Genomic DNA, 17184 nt, shown 5'->3' on the forward strand with positions numbered 1-17184 from the left:
TGCAAAAACACAGTTTTGTTCCTTTTTTTGGCTGAGTAATATTCCATTGTATATATGTACCACATCTTCTTTATTCATTCCTCTGTTGATGGACACTTAGGTTGCTCCCATGTCCTGGATATTGTAAATAGTGCTGTGATGAACACTGGGGTGCATGTATATTTTTTAATTATGGTTTTCTCTGAGTATATTGCCAGGAGTGCTGGGTCATATGGTCAGTTTATTTTTAGTTTTTTAAGACCCCTCCATACTGCTTTTCATAGTGGTTGTATCAATTTACATTTCTACCAACAATATAGCAGAGTTACCTTTTCTCTGCACCCTCTCTAGCATTTACTGCTTGTAGATTTTTTGATAATAGTCATTCTGACAGGTGTGAGGAGATACCTCATTGTAGTTTTCATTTGCATTTCTCTAATAATTAGTGGTGTTGAGCAGTTTTTTCGTGTGCTTATTGGCCATCTGTATGTCCTCTTTGGAGAAATGCCTATTTAGGTCTTCTATCAAGTTTTTGATTGGGTTGTTTGTGTGTGTTTGTTTTTTAATATTGACGTGAATGAGATGTTTGTGGAGATTTTAGGAGATTAATCCCTTGTCAGTTGCTTCATTTGCAAGTACTTTCTTCTATTCTGGGAATTGTACTTTCATCTTGTTTATGGTTTTCTTTGCTGCACAAAACCTTTAATTAGGTCTCATTTGTTTACTTTTATTTTTATTTTCATTACTCTAGGAGGTGAGTCAAAAAAGATCTTGCTGTGATTTATGTCAAAGAGTGTTCTGCCTCTGTTTTCCTCTAAGAGTTTTATTGTGTCTGACCTTATCTTTAGCCCTTTAATCTATTTTTAGTTTATTTTTGTGTTTGGTATTAGGGAGTGTTCTAACTTCATTCTTCTACATGTAGTCATCTAGCTTTCCAAGCACCATTTATTGAAGAGACTCTCTTTTCTCCATTGTATAGTCTTGCCTCTATATGTGTATGGGTTTGTCTCTGGGCTTTCTATCTGGCTTCACTGATCTGTATTTCTGTTTTTTGTGCCAGTACTACACTTTCCACACTGTCTGGCTTGTAGCTTTGTAGTATAGTCTGAAGTCAGGGAGCCTGATTTCTCTGCCTCCATTTTTCTTTTTCAAGATTACATGGGCCATTTGGAAAATTAACAGTGTTAAAATGACCATGCTACCCAAAATGATCTACAGATTCGGTGCGATCCCTATCAAAATACCAATGGCATTTTTCCCAGAAATAGAACAAATAATTTTGAAATGTGTATGGAAACACTAAATACCTTAAATAGCCAGAAGACTGAGCAGCCAAAATCTTGAGAAAGAAGAACAGAGATGAAGAATTCACACTCCCTGACTTAAGACTATACTTACAAAGCTATAGCGATCAAAACAGTATGGTACTGACCCAAAAACAGACACATTGCTGAATGGAATAGAACAGAGAATCCAAAAATAAACCCACATATTTATGGTCAACTAACCTACGACAAAGGAGGCAGGAATATACAATGGAGAAAAGACAGTCTCTTTAATAAGTGGTGATGGGGAAACAGAATAGTTACATGTAAAAGAATTAGAGCATTCTCTAACACCATATTATAAAAAACTCAAAATGTATTAAAGACCTAAAGCTAAAACTAGATACTGTAATATTCCTAGAGAAAAACATAGGTAGAACATTTTGACATAAATTGCAGCAAGATCTTTTTTAACCCATCTCATAGGATGATAGAAATCAAAACAAAAGTAAACAAATATAACCAAATTAAACTTGAAAGTTTTTTTCTCCAATATTGTATTAAATTGAATTTATTGAAAAATCATATACATGCAGGGAAATGGTCATTGGAAGTATAATATATACAAAGTGAACACACTGTGTAACTACCCCCACTATTCCTTCAAGAGAAACCACCATCCTGATTTAGCCAATAACATTGATTAGTTTATGTGATTTTTGAATTTTATATAAGCAGATTCATAAATTATGTACCCTAACATGTCTTATTTCTTTTACTTAGTATTATATTTATGAGAGGTACCCTGTGTTGTTGCATATTTTAAATTTCATTCATTCTCATTACTGTATAGTATAGTATTCCTCTGTAGAAACAGACCAATAGAGTTCATTTTACTCTTGATGAGCACTTAGACTGTACACAAACTTGGAAGTTTCTGCAGAGCAAAGAAAACCATAAACAAAACAAAAATGCAACCTGCAGACTATGAGAAAATATTTGCAAATGATTTGACTGATAAGAGCTTAATTTCCAAAATATACAAACTGCTCGTACAAACTCAACATCAAAAAAGCAAGCAAGCCAGTTAAAAAATGGACAAAAGACCCAAATAGGCATTTTTCCAAAGAGAAAATGCAGATGGCCAGTAGACACATGAAAATATGCTCAGTCTCGCTAATTACCAGGGAAATGCAAGTCAAAACCACTCACATATCTCATGAGGTGAGATATCACCTCATACCTGTTAGAATGCCTGTCATCAAAAAGAACATAAATAATAAATGTTGGCAAGGATGTGCAGAAAAGGTAAACTTCATAAACAGCTTATGGGCATGTAAATTGGTACAGCCACTGTGGAAAACAGTATAGATTCTCCTCAAAAAACCTAAAAATAGATTTACCATATGACCCAGAAATACCATTCCTGGATATATTTATGGGGGAAAAAATCCACTAATTTGAAAAGATACATGAGCCCAATATTCATAGCAGCATAATTTACATTTTTGTATCATGGAAGCAACTTAAGTGTCCATCAACAGATGGAATGAATAAAGAATAAAGATGTGGTACCTAGATACAATCAAATATTACTCAACCATAAAAGAAGGATAAAATTTTGCCACTTGCAACAGCATGGTTGGACTTGAAGTATATTATGCTAAGTGAAATAAATCAGGAAGAGAAAGACATAGACTGTATGACATCACTTATATGTGAAATCTAAAAAATCCAACAAGCTAGTGAATAAATGAAAAAGCAGACTCACAGATACAGAGAACAAACCAGTGGTTACCAGTGGGAGAGGGAAGGGGAGGGGCAATATAGGAGTGGAAGTACAAACTATTATGCATAAAATAAGCTATAACTATAAATGGAGTATAACCTTGTGTGAATTCAGAGTTACGATACATCTGTAACTCATGTAACATTTTGCATCAACTATAATTTAATTTTAAGAAAGGCTTAGTTCAAACGGGTTCAGAATATAGACAGTCTTGGACTTAGGCTGATTCAACTTAATGATTTCTGAAGTTTTCAATGGTCCAAAAGAGGTATGCACTCAATAGCCACCATACTTTGAATTTTGAATTTTGAGCTTTTCCCAGGCTAGCTAAATGAGTTACATTCCTCTTTCATCACACAGCAGCAGGGGATTGTAACTTCTAGTCAGTCCTGCCCTCCAGAGGGTAAACAGCCAATACATTTAAAGCCATTCTGCACCCATACACCCATTCTGTTTTTTGCTTTCCACTATCAGTACAGTATTCAGTAAAGTATATAGTCAACACATAAAGTAAACTTTGTGTTAAGTGATTTTGTCCAACTTTAGGCTAATGTAAGGGTTCTGAGTACATTTAAGGAAGGCTAGGTTAACCTATGATGTTCACTAGGTTAGATTATTAAATGCATTTTTGAATTATGATGTTTTCAACTCACAATGAGTTTAGCAGGATGTGACTCTATTTGGGCTTCCTTAGTAGCTCACTGGTAAAGAATCTACCTGCCAATGCAGGAGATGTGAGTTCGATTCCTGTGTCAGGAAGATCTCCTGGAGGAGGAAATGGCAACTTACTCCAGTATTTACTTTTGCCTGGGAAATCCAATGGACAGAGGAGCCTGGTGGGCTACAGTCCATGGGTCACAAAGAGTCAGACATGACTTAGCTACTAAACAATGACAACTCCATTGTAAGTCAAGAAGATCTGTATTATCATAGAAAAATTGAAGGCACGGATGGTAATCAAACCTTGTAGCAATTCGTAGTGTATAAACACTGCTCACTTAGGTATAGCATGGGCACAGTAACACCTGGCCAGGCCCTGCCCATGGGTGCCTGCTGGATACCAACCTTCTATAAAGGGAGAAAGAGCCTACGAATAGAGACGATCCCAAAGCAGGTACAGACCAGCGCTAGCCAAATGGGACTCAGAACTCCGTTGGATTAAAGCTGTATTATTAGTCTGTATTCAGTACATTTCATTGAGAGTGAATTAATCTATCATTTTATAACACTGTTCTTCCAGCATTGGATTTCTTCTTTCCATGCTGCCCACAGCCTCTTTCCTGCCCCTCTCCTGTCCTGATGATTTGTTCCCTCTAATTGCGCAGCCCCCTCTCCTTTGTCAAGTGCTTTGATAAATGCAGACACTTCTTCTTTATTTTCCTCACATTCTCTGCTCCTCCCAAGTCATTGGTGAAGGCACTGAATCATTTTCATCATCGCTCAGCCTCCTTCTGTTTGAAGTCCTTGTCTGGATGCATGCTTATTCATCACCCCTCTCTCTGCAGCCCACATGTGTCCGGCACACTATTTACATTTGGCTTTAATCTGTTGTTAGTGGCTGCCTCCAGTGTCCCCCTTCTTCCTCAAGGGGCCCATCCCCGCTCCTCCTGCCTGGACAGCTCCCAGTGGGAGAGTGTGAAGAGCAGGAGCTCTGGCCCTTAACCTTGAAGTATGACTGTTGCCCGAATCTTCATTCCAGATCTTCCCCTTTTGCTTATCCTTTATAGCAGCTTCTTCCTTGGCATTGTCCACACTGCAAAGAGGCAGAAAAGGGGGCTCCCTCCCAGGTCACCTCAGAGACCGTCCTGGGATAACACACGTGTTCTTGTCTCCGTCTGTCGTTGCACATACGATTCCCTTCTCTTAGAAATGCCAGTGTGTTCTGTTTTGTTCTATTTTGTTTTGTTTAAACACACTTCAAAGTGCATATCCTGTAGGTCCCACTGGTCAATGGAATGCACTGTTTTATGATCCCAACACTGACATGTTGCATGACCATATTGATATTTGGTAATTGGTAATAGATCCTGACATTTCAACAGGCTACAATGGGTTATCCTCCATTCTCCTTTTCTCCTTCCCCCAGCCAAGTTGCTCTGGAATTGATTTATGAAACTAACTTGCTTTTTACTGATTTTATCCCTCATTATTCATATTTAATGTTACCCACACTTGACCTTGTGACTCTAATTCCTTAAACTGAATAATGCACACACACTGACTTTGTTCTTCATGACAGGTCTTATCATTTTTTATCTTTACCATCCCTCTTTCAGCCTTTTAAATATCTAGGGCTCTCTGAATCGCTTATCTGTTTACATTCTTCTTCATTATTTAGTATTAATGTTCTTCTTTCAGCCATTATTCTCTGGATTGCTATTTTCCTTCGTTTCCTGATTTGGGTCTTCTTGTCACTAAGCCAGATTTCTCACTGCCACTTTTTAGAAGTCAACTATAGCTTCACCTGTCAAACTAATTCAGATGCTATAAAGAGAAACCATATAGGCAGGAATTCAGCAACAGTTCAATTGTTTTTTGCATGAAAACTTTAGTGTCTTCTAGAAATTGTTGCTAAAGTATATGTTTAATCAGAGCAAGAAGATTACTTGGTGGTTAAAACACAACTTTTGCCCCTGACTAATTCTTGGGCCACAGATACACCAGAGAATACTTAAATGTCCATTATTTTTTCAGCAGTGTCTGATAGAGTATTGCATACTTTGGGAATATTTTTCACAAAGACTTGAACTGGCAATTAACAACTTATGTCTTCCCAATGATCTAGGTATGTATGATATTCTTTTTCTTAACTACGTATGATATAAATATGGTAGTAGGAAATCAACTATAGCATTTTGAGTTCCACATATGTACTTTTAACACGGTGGTGATTTAGTCTCTAAGTTGTGTCTGACTCTTGTGACCTCATGGACTGTAACGCCTCAGACTCCTCTGTCCATGGGGTTTCCCGGGCAAGAATACTGGAGTGGGTTGCCATCTGCTTCCCCATGGAATCTTCCCAACACAGGGATCAAACCTAGGACTCCTGCATTGCAGGCAATCTCCTGCACTGCAGGCAGTGTCTTTACATACAGACCATCAAACATAGCTGGTTTGATTAGCTCAGTTATTTAGACTTTCTTTTTCCTGTTAAAGCCATGTATAGGCTAATTAGTGTCATATGAACCCCTTGACTGGGAGAGGAGTCACATGTGCACATTATAAAGGGAATTTGGATGAACCGATACATTCGTTCCAAACTAATACCAGAAAAATGACTATAAAGATGTTAAACTTTTGAGATGCAGGGAGTGAATTAGACCCATGATTTTGACGTGAAGGGATCCCTTTATCACTCCCTTAGTATCAATTTTACCATTATTGCTTTTATCATAATATATTAGCATCAGTACAGTCGCTCAGTTGTGTCCGACTCTTTGCGACCCCATGGACTGCAGCATGCCAGGCTTCCCTGTCCATCAGCAACTTCCAGAGCCTACTCAAACTCATGTCCATAGCATTGGTGATGCCATCCAACCATCTCATCCTCTGTCATCCCCCTCTCCTGCTTTCAACCTTTTCCAGCATCAGGGTCTTTTCCAATGAGTCAGTTCTTCCCATCAGGTGGCCAAAGTATTGGAGTTTCAGCTTCAACGTCACTCCTTCCAATGAATATTCAGGACTGATTTCCTTTAGGATTGACCAGTTGGATCCCCTTGCAATCTAAGGGACTCTCAAGAGTCTTCTCCAACACCACAGTTCAAAAGCATCAATTATTCGGTGCTCAGCTTTCTTTATTGTCCAACTCTCACATCCATATGTGATTATTGGAAAAGCCATAGCTTTGACTAGATGGACCTTTGTTGGCAAAGTAATGTCTCTGCTTTTTAATATGCTAGGTTGGTCATAGCTTTTCTTCCAAGGAGCAAGCATCTTTTAATTTCATGGCTGCAGTCACCATCTGCAGTGATTTTGGAGCCCAAAGAAATCAAGTCTCTCACTGTTTCCATTATTTCCCCATCTATTTGCCATGAAGTGATGGGACCAGATGCCATGATCTTAGTTTTCTGAATGTTGAGTTTTAAGCCAACTTTTTCACTCTTCTCTTTCACTTTCATCAAGAGGCTCTTTAGTTCTTCACTTTCTGCCATAAGGGTGGTGTCGTCTGTGTATCTGAGGTTATTAATATTTCTCCCAGCAATCAATTCCAGCTTGTGCTTCATCCTATTTTATTATAATATATTAACATTTCATAAAAAATTATTACTTTATGACATGTCACATATTACGTTCAATGAAGACAGCTCAAAGGCATTTACTTCTTATCTTAGCTTGGAGTTGTGTTAATCCTAGTATGTGCACTAATATTATTGCATTTCTATTGGCTGGTAAAACACCACTGTGAATCAAAATAATAATTGTGTCCTCAGGGAAGTAGTAATACATTAGGGAAAGGAATTAGGGATTTGTACAGGAGACTTTATTCTTTTTGGTATCAGCAGCTTCTGTGTATGTCAGATTTGACAATCAGTATTACTTTCTGTCCCAGAATCTCTAAAATGCACTCTTACCACAAAATCCAGGTCACAACATCAGCAAGAAATTTCTATTTGTACAGCCCTCAGTCTTTCTTCCCTCATCTATTTGTCTCCCAAACATAAAAAGATAAAGAATGAATAAATGTCATAACATTTTCTGTGTGTACCAAAGAATATATTTTTTATTTTTGAACTAGAAACTACATTCTGCTCCAAGTCACAATAACTGACCAGAGTTATCTGCATCACGAAGCACATCCACTCTTTCAAGTTACATATATCCATCAGTTAGTCACCTACATTAAGAGACCTAATACCTAGGAAAAAACAGCCACTGTTTTGTTAGGGTTATGGTAAGGTGCTGCAAAAAAATAAATAAATGAGAAACTCCAAATGGAAGCATCAAATGCTATAGAAGTTCATTTTTTTCTTCATTACAGTTTGCGGAAGAGATGGGTAGGTTCCTCTTTGCAGGATCATCCAGTGACTCAGGTCCCTTCCATGTTGTTACTTTGCACACTGCTAGGATTTTATCCTGTCCGCATGGTTGATGTACGGTCACTATCCCAAACCCAAGAGCTTCCCACGTGGCTTAGTGATAAAGAATCCACATGCCAATGCAGGAGATGTGGATTTGACCCCTTGATCGGGAAGATACCCTGGAGGAGGAAATGGCAACTCACTCCAGTATTCTTGCCTGGAAAATATCATGGACAGAGGAGCCTGGAGTTGTTGTGGTATATGTAAATACAAGGCTGTTTGTGTGGCATGTGCATGTTCTCATGTTCACTGAGATTTTCCACACATTCACTAATATCAAGGATTACCTGATGCATTTAATAAAGGAGAAATTGAACATGGGCAGGAATATAGGTAATCTGTTTAAAGTCATCAGGTAATTATAGAAATGTGTCTCAATATCTCAAATCCAATTCTACTTAGTAAATCAGATCTCCTATTATACTTTTCTATTATTCATCAGAATTGATGAAAATCCTAGTCCAGCAAATTTATTGTGTTTTCCCGCTCACTCCCTCTCAGCCTCCAGCTTCAGTAGTTGAAGTAGTCTTGAATCCACTTTTTTGTTTTATTTCCTATTGAACATTAGGGTTGTACATTTCATTGATCTTAGTAAACAAAACAGACAATAGCAATGAAGTTTCAGAGTTTACTAGCCTTGCTTGAAACTTTCTGTGCACAGAAATGCTATGTTTTATTTAAACCTTTTCACCGCCCAGTGAAAAAGGTATCCTCATACAAATGAGGGAATTGAGACTCGATACTCTTTAGCTTGGCTTAGCTAGTGTCATTACATTGCACCCTGGACTCTAATCACAACACTGTACCTCTATAGGACCATCAAGTCCTTAAAGCTAAATTGTACTCACATGGACATATTGACATAATCTGAACAATGCATAATCTCCCAATTCTCCACATGGCTTGGATTCAATACCTTGGAAATCACAGTATTTTGGGAAAAAAAAAAAAAAAAGATGTCCAAATTAGACACATGCTCTTCTCAATTTTTATTTATGCTTCAAAAATCATACCACCTTTCAGGGCAATAGTTAAGTGAAGGATTTAGAACATTCCTTTCTCAAGGTTCCATAAAAATGGAAGTACTTTTGATCCTTTCTCTATTGCCAAGTGCAGAGGCACTATCCAGCCTGTTTTCTTACTGGAAACTGACTATAAAAATACAGCCCTCCGTCTCTCACAGTGATAGATAAGAAGCACTGAAACAGCATTAATAATTAATGGGCAGACATGATGAAACTCCAGTTGCTCAGACTGCTGTCTCCACATAATCTGTATTTTATACAAAAGGAGAAAGATCTCAATGGAATTTCAGCTGTGACCGGATAAAAACTGCCAGCAGAATGTGATAAGGAAAGTCTAATGTGTATATTAATCATGTTTATAGCTCCTCATTTGTTGATATATTAGCCTAAACTCCCTTTAAAAATACATTTTTGATCACCCGTAGATTCATTTAATGCAACCAAACCTCGAATAGCATCCAATTAAAGTTTCCAATTTTTATTCATCAAAAATAATTAATCTATCCCATAAATCATGGAACAAATGGGTTAAGAATTTTAGTGCAAGATGAGAAGCATTAAGCAAAGAAATCTAGAAAAGTTTGATGCATGATGTAAATATGCCATTGTATGTTTATAGCTGGAGTTAACATTTGGCACTTTTATTATCCAAATTGTTTTTGTAGATATAATGAACATATAATATGACTCAAAGTGAGACACAGTTTACCCTCGAATGGTGAAGACTTCAAACATGATGCATTTTTATTTTTTCTGGATCAGTTAGAACAAAACAGATTACAGGGTTGGGGTGGAGAATAGACTGTTTCTAGAAATATTTTTTAGCTAAAAAGCCTAAGAAAATAAAGCCAGTTTAATCCACAAGATAAAAAGCTGCTGGGAATAACTTAATGAATTTTTGGACATTGAAAAAAATATAGAAACTAAAACCTAGGGGAAGTTTGTTCAATTGCACATGTTCAATAATCCTTGAAATTTATACTAAGCTACATTCATATGCTAAATTTATCACAAAATTTAAGGCTGAATTGTGAATGATAGATGAGAGAGGGCAGGGGAAGATATATTAAATCTAAGAATGTGTCATTTATCCACATTATCAAGAAAGTTGGACATGCAGAAAACTTCCCCAGATACACACAGATCTATGCTCACTGTTTGGAATCATTCATTAAGATGTGTTTAAACATCATCTTATAATTTTGCTATTGGTCTAAATATTTCTGTGACAGTCATGTTTGTGAATCAAAACCTGTAAGTCTTGGGACTGAAAGAAGTTAGAATAAGCCCTAGGGAAGTCAAGCTGTAGAAAATGTTAAAATAAAAAAAAGTCACAAAAATAAAAGAAGACTAAAGTTGCTAGATAATAATCCTTAAAAGCCTTAGGTTTTTATTTAAGTCTTTACTGAATTTGTTACAGTATTGTTTCTGTTTTATGTTTTTATTTTTTGGTCTCAAGGCATATGGGATCTCAGCCCCTGACAAGGGATGGAATCTGAACCCTCTACATTGGAAGCCAAAGTCTTATCCACTGGATGGCCAGAAAAGTCCCCAAAACCCTGGGTTTTGTTTGCTAAGAGAAATACAATTACATCAAGGAATACGTTAACTTATGTCATCAGGACACAGTGTAGGAGCAATTTAATTCATGTCTCATAAAGACCAAATAAAAGTACACTGAGGAAAACAAATTCCCCATTACAAACCCCCCTCCTCCAGACATGACTATATATAATAACCTGGACCTTTGGGCTCCACCAGATACAGGAGGGATAAACCAGGAGACCTGAGTTCAAGTCAGTTTATCACCCCATTGGAGAAATAATTCACAGGTCTTTCTACCAATAGCTGATCAGTATCATCACCAGTTCCATTAAAAAGATAATACTTTATTAGTGAATTCAGCAAAATTTTATAGGCTGATATGTTTTGGGAACCTTAGCTGCCAGGTCATTCCAAAGATTGGATGTTATGAAGAAAGCAAAAGAGGCAGAGTTTCATGACCTCAGTAAGCAAACTCTTTACCCTCTATAAATGTATTTATTCACTTGTAATATGGGGATAAGAATGCCTAATCTGCTTGGCTCACAGAAATCAAATGAGGATTTTTCTTTAATGAGAAAAGGTGTGAAAAAGGGCCTGTGGAACTATAAAAACCACACAGATGTGAAGTGTAATTAACAAGCTACAGGGCTTCTCACCTTTTCATAATGATTCCTAAGAATCAAGAATTAAAGCTGAGTCCCTGGATCTCCAAACCTAGTTCATCTCCTCTGGAAATTCTGCCATGAGCCTATAACTGGCATTCCTCCAAAGGAAGCTTAAAGAATACTATTAGTTCCATGGCAAGTGCTATCCCCTCCAAAAAAGAGTCCTATTGGGTAACCTGCCTGGGAAACACTTAGGTTTAGTTGCACAAGCTTATTTCCTGCAATACGTCTCAGAACCTTTAATATGTGTGCTCGGAACCTCTAAGAGGAAGGCTCTTGAAAGGAATTTTCCCAAACTTATTTAGCTGTGGAAATTGTTCATCACAAATCATCTCTTGGGATTGTCATTCTGCAGAAATTACTTTAGAAAACACTGATGAAACCTTTTGGAATTTCTCAGAATGTATGCATTGAAGGCACACTGGCTTGCAATTCTCTTGAGGCTCACAGAACTACTTTGAGCTCAGAATTCCTCAAAGCAAGATCACTTGAGAAGCTCGTTTGGGCTACCCCTGTGGTTCAGCGGTAAAGAATCCTCCTGCAATGCAGGAGCCACAGGTTCAATCCCTGGGTAGGAAAGATCCCCTGAAGGAGAGCATGGCAACCCACTCCAGTATTCTTGCCTGGAGAATCCCATGGACAGAGGAGCCTGGGGGCTACAGTCCAGAGAGTCGCAAAGAGTCAGACATGACTGAAGTGACTTAGCATGCAGGCCCTGAGAAGCTTACTTAAAATGAAAATCCCAGAGCCTCACCTAGGACTTTAGGTAGAGTCACAAGAATCCGCATTAAAAAAAAAAAAAAAATAGCTCCTTAGATAAATCGTTACCAAGTATTACCAGACTGCACTTGGAAAAATGCTGCCGCTCCAGGAGTGGTCAATAGTGGCCCTGTGGTTTTAATGGCTCATAGCATTAACAGCTCACAGATGAGCCGTCTATGACAGAATTGTGCTTTGTGAGTCCCAGAGGCAAAGTTAACCTGGAAAATCTCTAGGGAGATCAATTCTTTTAGTACCCTAACAGTGCCTTCCTCTCCTGATTGATCAGCAGCTATAAGGACCATTGAATTTTGCATCTAAAACTCTTCAGATACAATATTTTGCCTTTAAAAAATGGCATACTTCAATGAGTAAGAACACAAGTTATTTCCCAGCATGAGTTCTTTGGAAATCCAAATGTATATATCTGAAAAAGGAGAAAAATGTAACATCTGCTTTGCTAGCAGAGCTGTTAGAAATGGAAAGGAAAACCGAACACCTTTCTTGGACCTTGAACATAATGAGTAAGTGTTTTAGTTGCTCAGCCGTGCAACCCTATGGACTGTAGCCCACCAGGCTCTTCTGTCCGTTGGATTTCCCAGGCAAGAATACTTGAGTGGATTGCCATGTCCTTCTCCAGGGGATCTTCCTGATCCAGGAATCGAACCCAGATCTTCTGCATTGCAGGCAGATAGCGTGAAGTAATATTGTCTAGAAATGGCCATGGTGACTACATGATATTATAGATACGGTCAGCCCTGGATAAAGACACAGTTTGAAATTAATCTAGAAAGAGAAATTTAAACTATTTTCTCTTTAAGATCTACTGATCTTGTACAGGTCCATGTTAAGCAGCAGAAATACTACATTTAGTGTGAATGAAAGGAGGGGGCGTATTTATCAATCTCTGCAGCACTCAAAAGACTTTTGTGCAAGACTCTTTTTATGTATTTCCCTAATACTATGAGACTATTGTGTAGCTGTGAATTCCCAAGTAAGAAAAAAAAAATGTCTGCATTCAACTGGCTTTGGGAAGTGTTTATCACCAGTTCTTTGATTCATCACACTGAAACCTTTTAGACCAGTTTCCAACCCCATTGATGATGCATCATGGAAGAGATGAGTTCTGGAGCCAGTTGGCTCGAATTTGAATCCTAGCTGTTTTGTTTACTGAGGTTTTTAAACAGTCTAAACTTCAGGGTTTTCATCTGTGACATGGGATAATAACAGTACCTACCTGTCAGAACTGTCTTGTGAAAATCAAACAAGAAAATGCACAGTGCCCAGCATGTAATAAGAGCTCAGAAATGCTAGTTCCTATTTTCCCAGTCACTTCAGGGGAAGGTCATATTTTACGGCTTTTCTCTATCCTTCCATGAGTCTAGAGAAGGACTTTGCATAGAGAAGGGAATCATTTGATACCGTTTGGAAGTTGAAAAAAGGAATGTGTTGAATTGAGGATGTTTTAAAAACCTCTAAATGCTATTCTCTCAAATCATCCCACCCTCCCCTTTTCCCACTGAGTCCAAAAGTCTGTTCTTTACATCTGTGTCTCCTTTGCTCCCCTGCATGTAGGATCATCATTACCATCTTTCTAAATTCCATATATATGTGTTAATATACAGCATTTGCTTTCTCTTTCTAATTCAAGTTGATATATGGCAAAAACCATCACAGTGTTGTAATTACCCTCCAATTAAAATAAATTAATTTTTTAAAGATTCTTGGATATAAAAGATATTAAAGTAAGATTTGTTTATTACTTGATTTTCAGATTTTCAAAAATCTATAAAACATGAAAATTGAAATATTTATATATGGGACATCTCTGTGTTATCTATTTAGTAATTAAAGTTTGGAAATGATTAAAAAAAAAACACCTCTGAATGTCTTCTCTGGACTTTAAGAATATTATAAGACAATTTGGAGAAGAGTAAGGTGTGTGATGTGACAGGTTAGCCTAAACCCTGCTTCTCCACTCTAGACTGAGGAATCAGCAGTGGGCTTCCCGGCCCTATGGGTTCTGCCTCTCCCCTGGTAAGATGCCTTGAATGTATACTTCTTTGAAGATGTTTTTCAGAATAATCCTCTGAATAAGGGTGTAGCTGATCTTCATAGAAAAGTGAAAGTGAAGTCACTCAGTCGTGTCCGACTCTTTGAGACCCCATGGACTGTAGCATACCGGGCTCCTCTGTCCATGGGATTTTCCAGGCAAGGGTACTGAGGTGGGTTGCCATTTCCTTCTCCAGGGGATCTTCCCAACCCAGGGATCGAACCTGGGTCTCCCACATTACAGGCAGACGCTTTACCATCTGAGCCACCAGGGAAGCCTGCAGTGAAACACATATCAAATAATAATGCTTCGTTTGTGGAACTACCATACCATCATATGCTGTGCTGCTTTCATTTATAGGATGGTATCTTTTAGTCCTGCCCAAACAGCAAGAATGTAAGGTCTTGCTTCATCAGCTGAAAGTAAAATTGCTACTATGAAAAATGTGGTGTGTGCTGAAGAATATCACTTGCACTCTGGTGTGTCCTGGAGACGTTTCTAGACAGTATGCCAGGAAAAGCTACACTCGCTGATTGCACTTTTAACCCAATGATAAGTGGAATACTGAAAACCCAGGAGAGTAAGAACTACAAATATTTAAACTACCATTTCACTCCTACATTTGATGATGGAAAATTTTATCTTAGAGTATGAATAAAAGTGAGATGATTGCTTGTACCTGCACTTTAAGATATAAAGCATAACTGGTATATATCCTTGTGGCTAGTGTGGCAGGAATAAGGATGTGGTGGTGGGGAAAGGGACTGAAACGGACTTAGAGCTGATAGGAAATAGAGCAGTCATCTTCCGTCTCTCCCTGGACATTGCGGTGTGACCCATTCTCAATCCTGTTGGACCAGAATCAGTTCCGTTCATTTCAGTTGTCTCTCAATTGCGTCTGACTCTTTCAGACCCCATGGACTGCAGCACGTCAGGCTTCCCTGTCTATCAATGACTCCTGGGGCTTATTCAAACTCATGTCCATAGAGTCAGTGATGCCATCCCCTCATCCTCTGTCGTCCCCTTCTCCTCCTGCCTTCAATCTTTCCCAGCACCAGGGTCTTTCCCAGTGAGTCAGTTCTTCCCATCAGGTGGCCAAGGTATTGGAGTTTCAACTTCAGCATCAGTCCTTCAAATGAATATTCAGGACTGATTTCCTTAAGGATGGACTGGTTGGATCTCCTTGCAGTCCAAGGGACTCTCAAGAGTCTTCTCCAACACCACAGTTCAAAAGCATCAATTCTTCGGTTCTCAGTTATCTTTATAGTCCAACTCTCACATCCATAAATGACTACTGGAAAAATCATAGCCTAGATTAGATGGACCTTTGTTGGCAAAGTAATGTCTCTGCTTTTTAATAAGCTGTCTAGGTTGGTCATAGCTTTTCTTCCAAGCAGCAAGCATCTTTTAATTTCATGGCTGAAGTCACCATCTACAGTGATTTGGGAGCTCAAAAAAATAGTCTGTCACTGTTTCCATTGTTTCCCCATCTATTTGCCATGAAGTGATGGGACCAGATGCAATGATCTTAGTCTTCTGAATGTCGAGTTTTAAGCAAACTTTTTACTCTCCTCTTTAATTTTCATCAATAGGCTCTTTAGTTTTTCTTTGGTTTCTGCGATAAATGTGGTGTCACCTGCATATCTGAGGTTATTGATATTTCTCCTGGCAATCTTGATTCCAGCTTGTGCTTCATCCAGCCCAGCATTTCTCATGATGTACCCTGCATATAAGTTAAATAAGCTGGGTGACAATATACAGCCTTGACGTACTCCTTTCCCAATTTGGAACCAGTCTGTTGTTCCACGTCCAGTTCTAACTGCTGCCTCTTGACCTGCATCAGATTTCTCAGGAGGCAAGTCATGTGATCTGGTATTGCCATCTCTTTCAGAATTTTCCACAGTTTATTGTGATCCACACAAAGGCTTTGACATAGTGAGTAAAGCAGAAGTAGATGTTTTTCTGAAACTCTCTTGCTTTTTCAATGGTCCAACAGATGTTAGCAATTTGATCTCTGGTTCCTCTGCCTTTTCTGAATCCAGCTTGAACATCTGGAAGTTCACAGTTCATGTACTATTGAAGCCTGTCTTGGAGAATTTTGAGCATTACTTTGCTAGCGTGTGAGATGAGTGCAATTGTGCAGTAGTTTGAACATTCTTTGGCTTGCCTTTCTTTGGGATTTGAATGAAATCTGACCTTTTCCAGTCCTGTGGCCACTGCTGAGTTTTCCAAATTTGCTGGCATATTGAGTGCAGCACTTTCACAGCATTATCTTTCAGGATTTGAAATAGCTCAACTGGAATTCCATCACCTCCACTAGCTTTTTTCGTAGTGAAGCTTCCTAAGGCCCATTTGACTTCATATTCCACAATGTCTGGCTCTTGGTGAGTGATCACACCAGTGATGATCTGGGTCATGAAGATATTTTGTATATAGTTCTTCTGTGTATTCTTGTCACTTCTTAATATCTTCTGTTACCATCTCTGGCCTTTATTGTGCCCATCTTTGCACGAAATATTTCCTTGGTATCTCTAATTTTCTTGAAGAGATCTCTAGTCTTTCCCATTCTATTGTTTTCCTCTGTTTCTTTGCATTGATCACTTTCTTATCTCTCCTTGCTATTCTTTGGAACTCTGCATTCAAATGGGTATATCTTTCCTTTTTTCCTTTGCCTTTTGTGTCTTTTCTCAACTATTTGTAAGGCCTTAGGCAATCATTTTGCCTTTTTGCATTTTTTTTCCCCTTAGGGATAGTGTTGATCACTGCCTGCTATACAATTGTGAGTCCATTCTCAATCCTGCTGGACCAGAATACACATTCTTTTATTCAAAGCTAAATATGACCCAGTCTGATTACAATCCTAAATGTGACCTATTGGGTTAAGACCCATTTGTTGTTGTTGTTTAGTCACTAAGTCATGTCCTACTCTTTTGAGACCCCATAGACTGTAGCCTGCCAGGCTCCTCTGTCCACGGGATTTCCCAGGCAAGAATACTGAAGAATACAGGAATGTGTTGGCATTTCCT

The 17184-nt window shown here is 38.3% G+C and overlaps 1 non-coding gene across 1 annotated transcript; it reads right to left on the bottom strand.

The window, feature by feature from the left end:
• Positions 1–14360: 14360 nt before the first annotated feature.
• On the bottom strand, positions 14361–14432 carry TRNAY-GUA. The gene has a single exon. It is a non-coding gene; the product is annotated as a tRNA-Tyr (tRNA).
• Between the last annotated feature and the right edge of the window lie 2752 nt (positions 14433–17184).

The sequence above is a fragment of the Cervus elaphus genome, chromosome 26 (assembly GCF_910594005.1).
Source record: "Cervus elaphus chromosome 26, mCerEla1.1, whole genome shotgun sequence".
NCBI classification, from domain to species: Eukaryota; Metazoa; Chordata; class Mammalia; order Artiodactyla; family Cervidae; genus Cervus; species Cervus elaphus.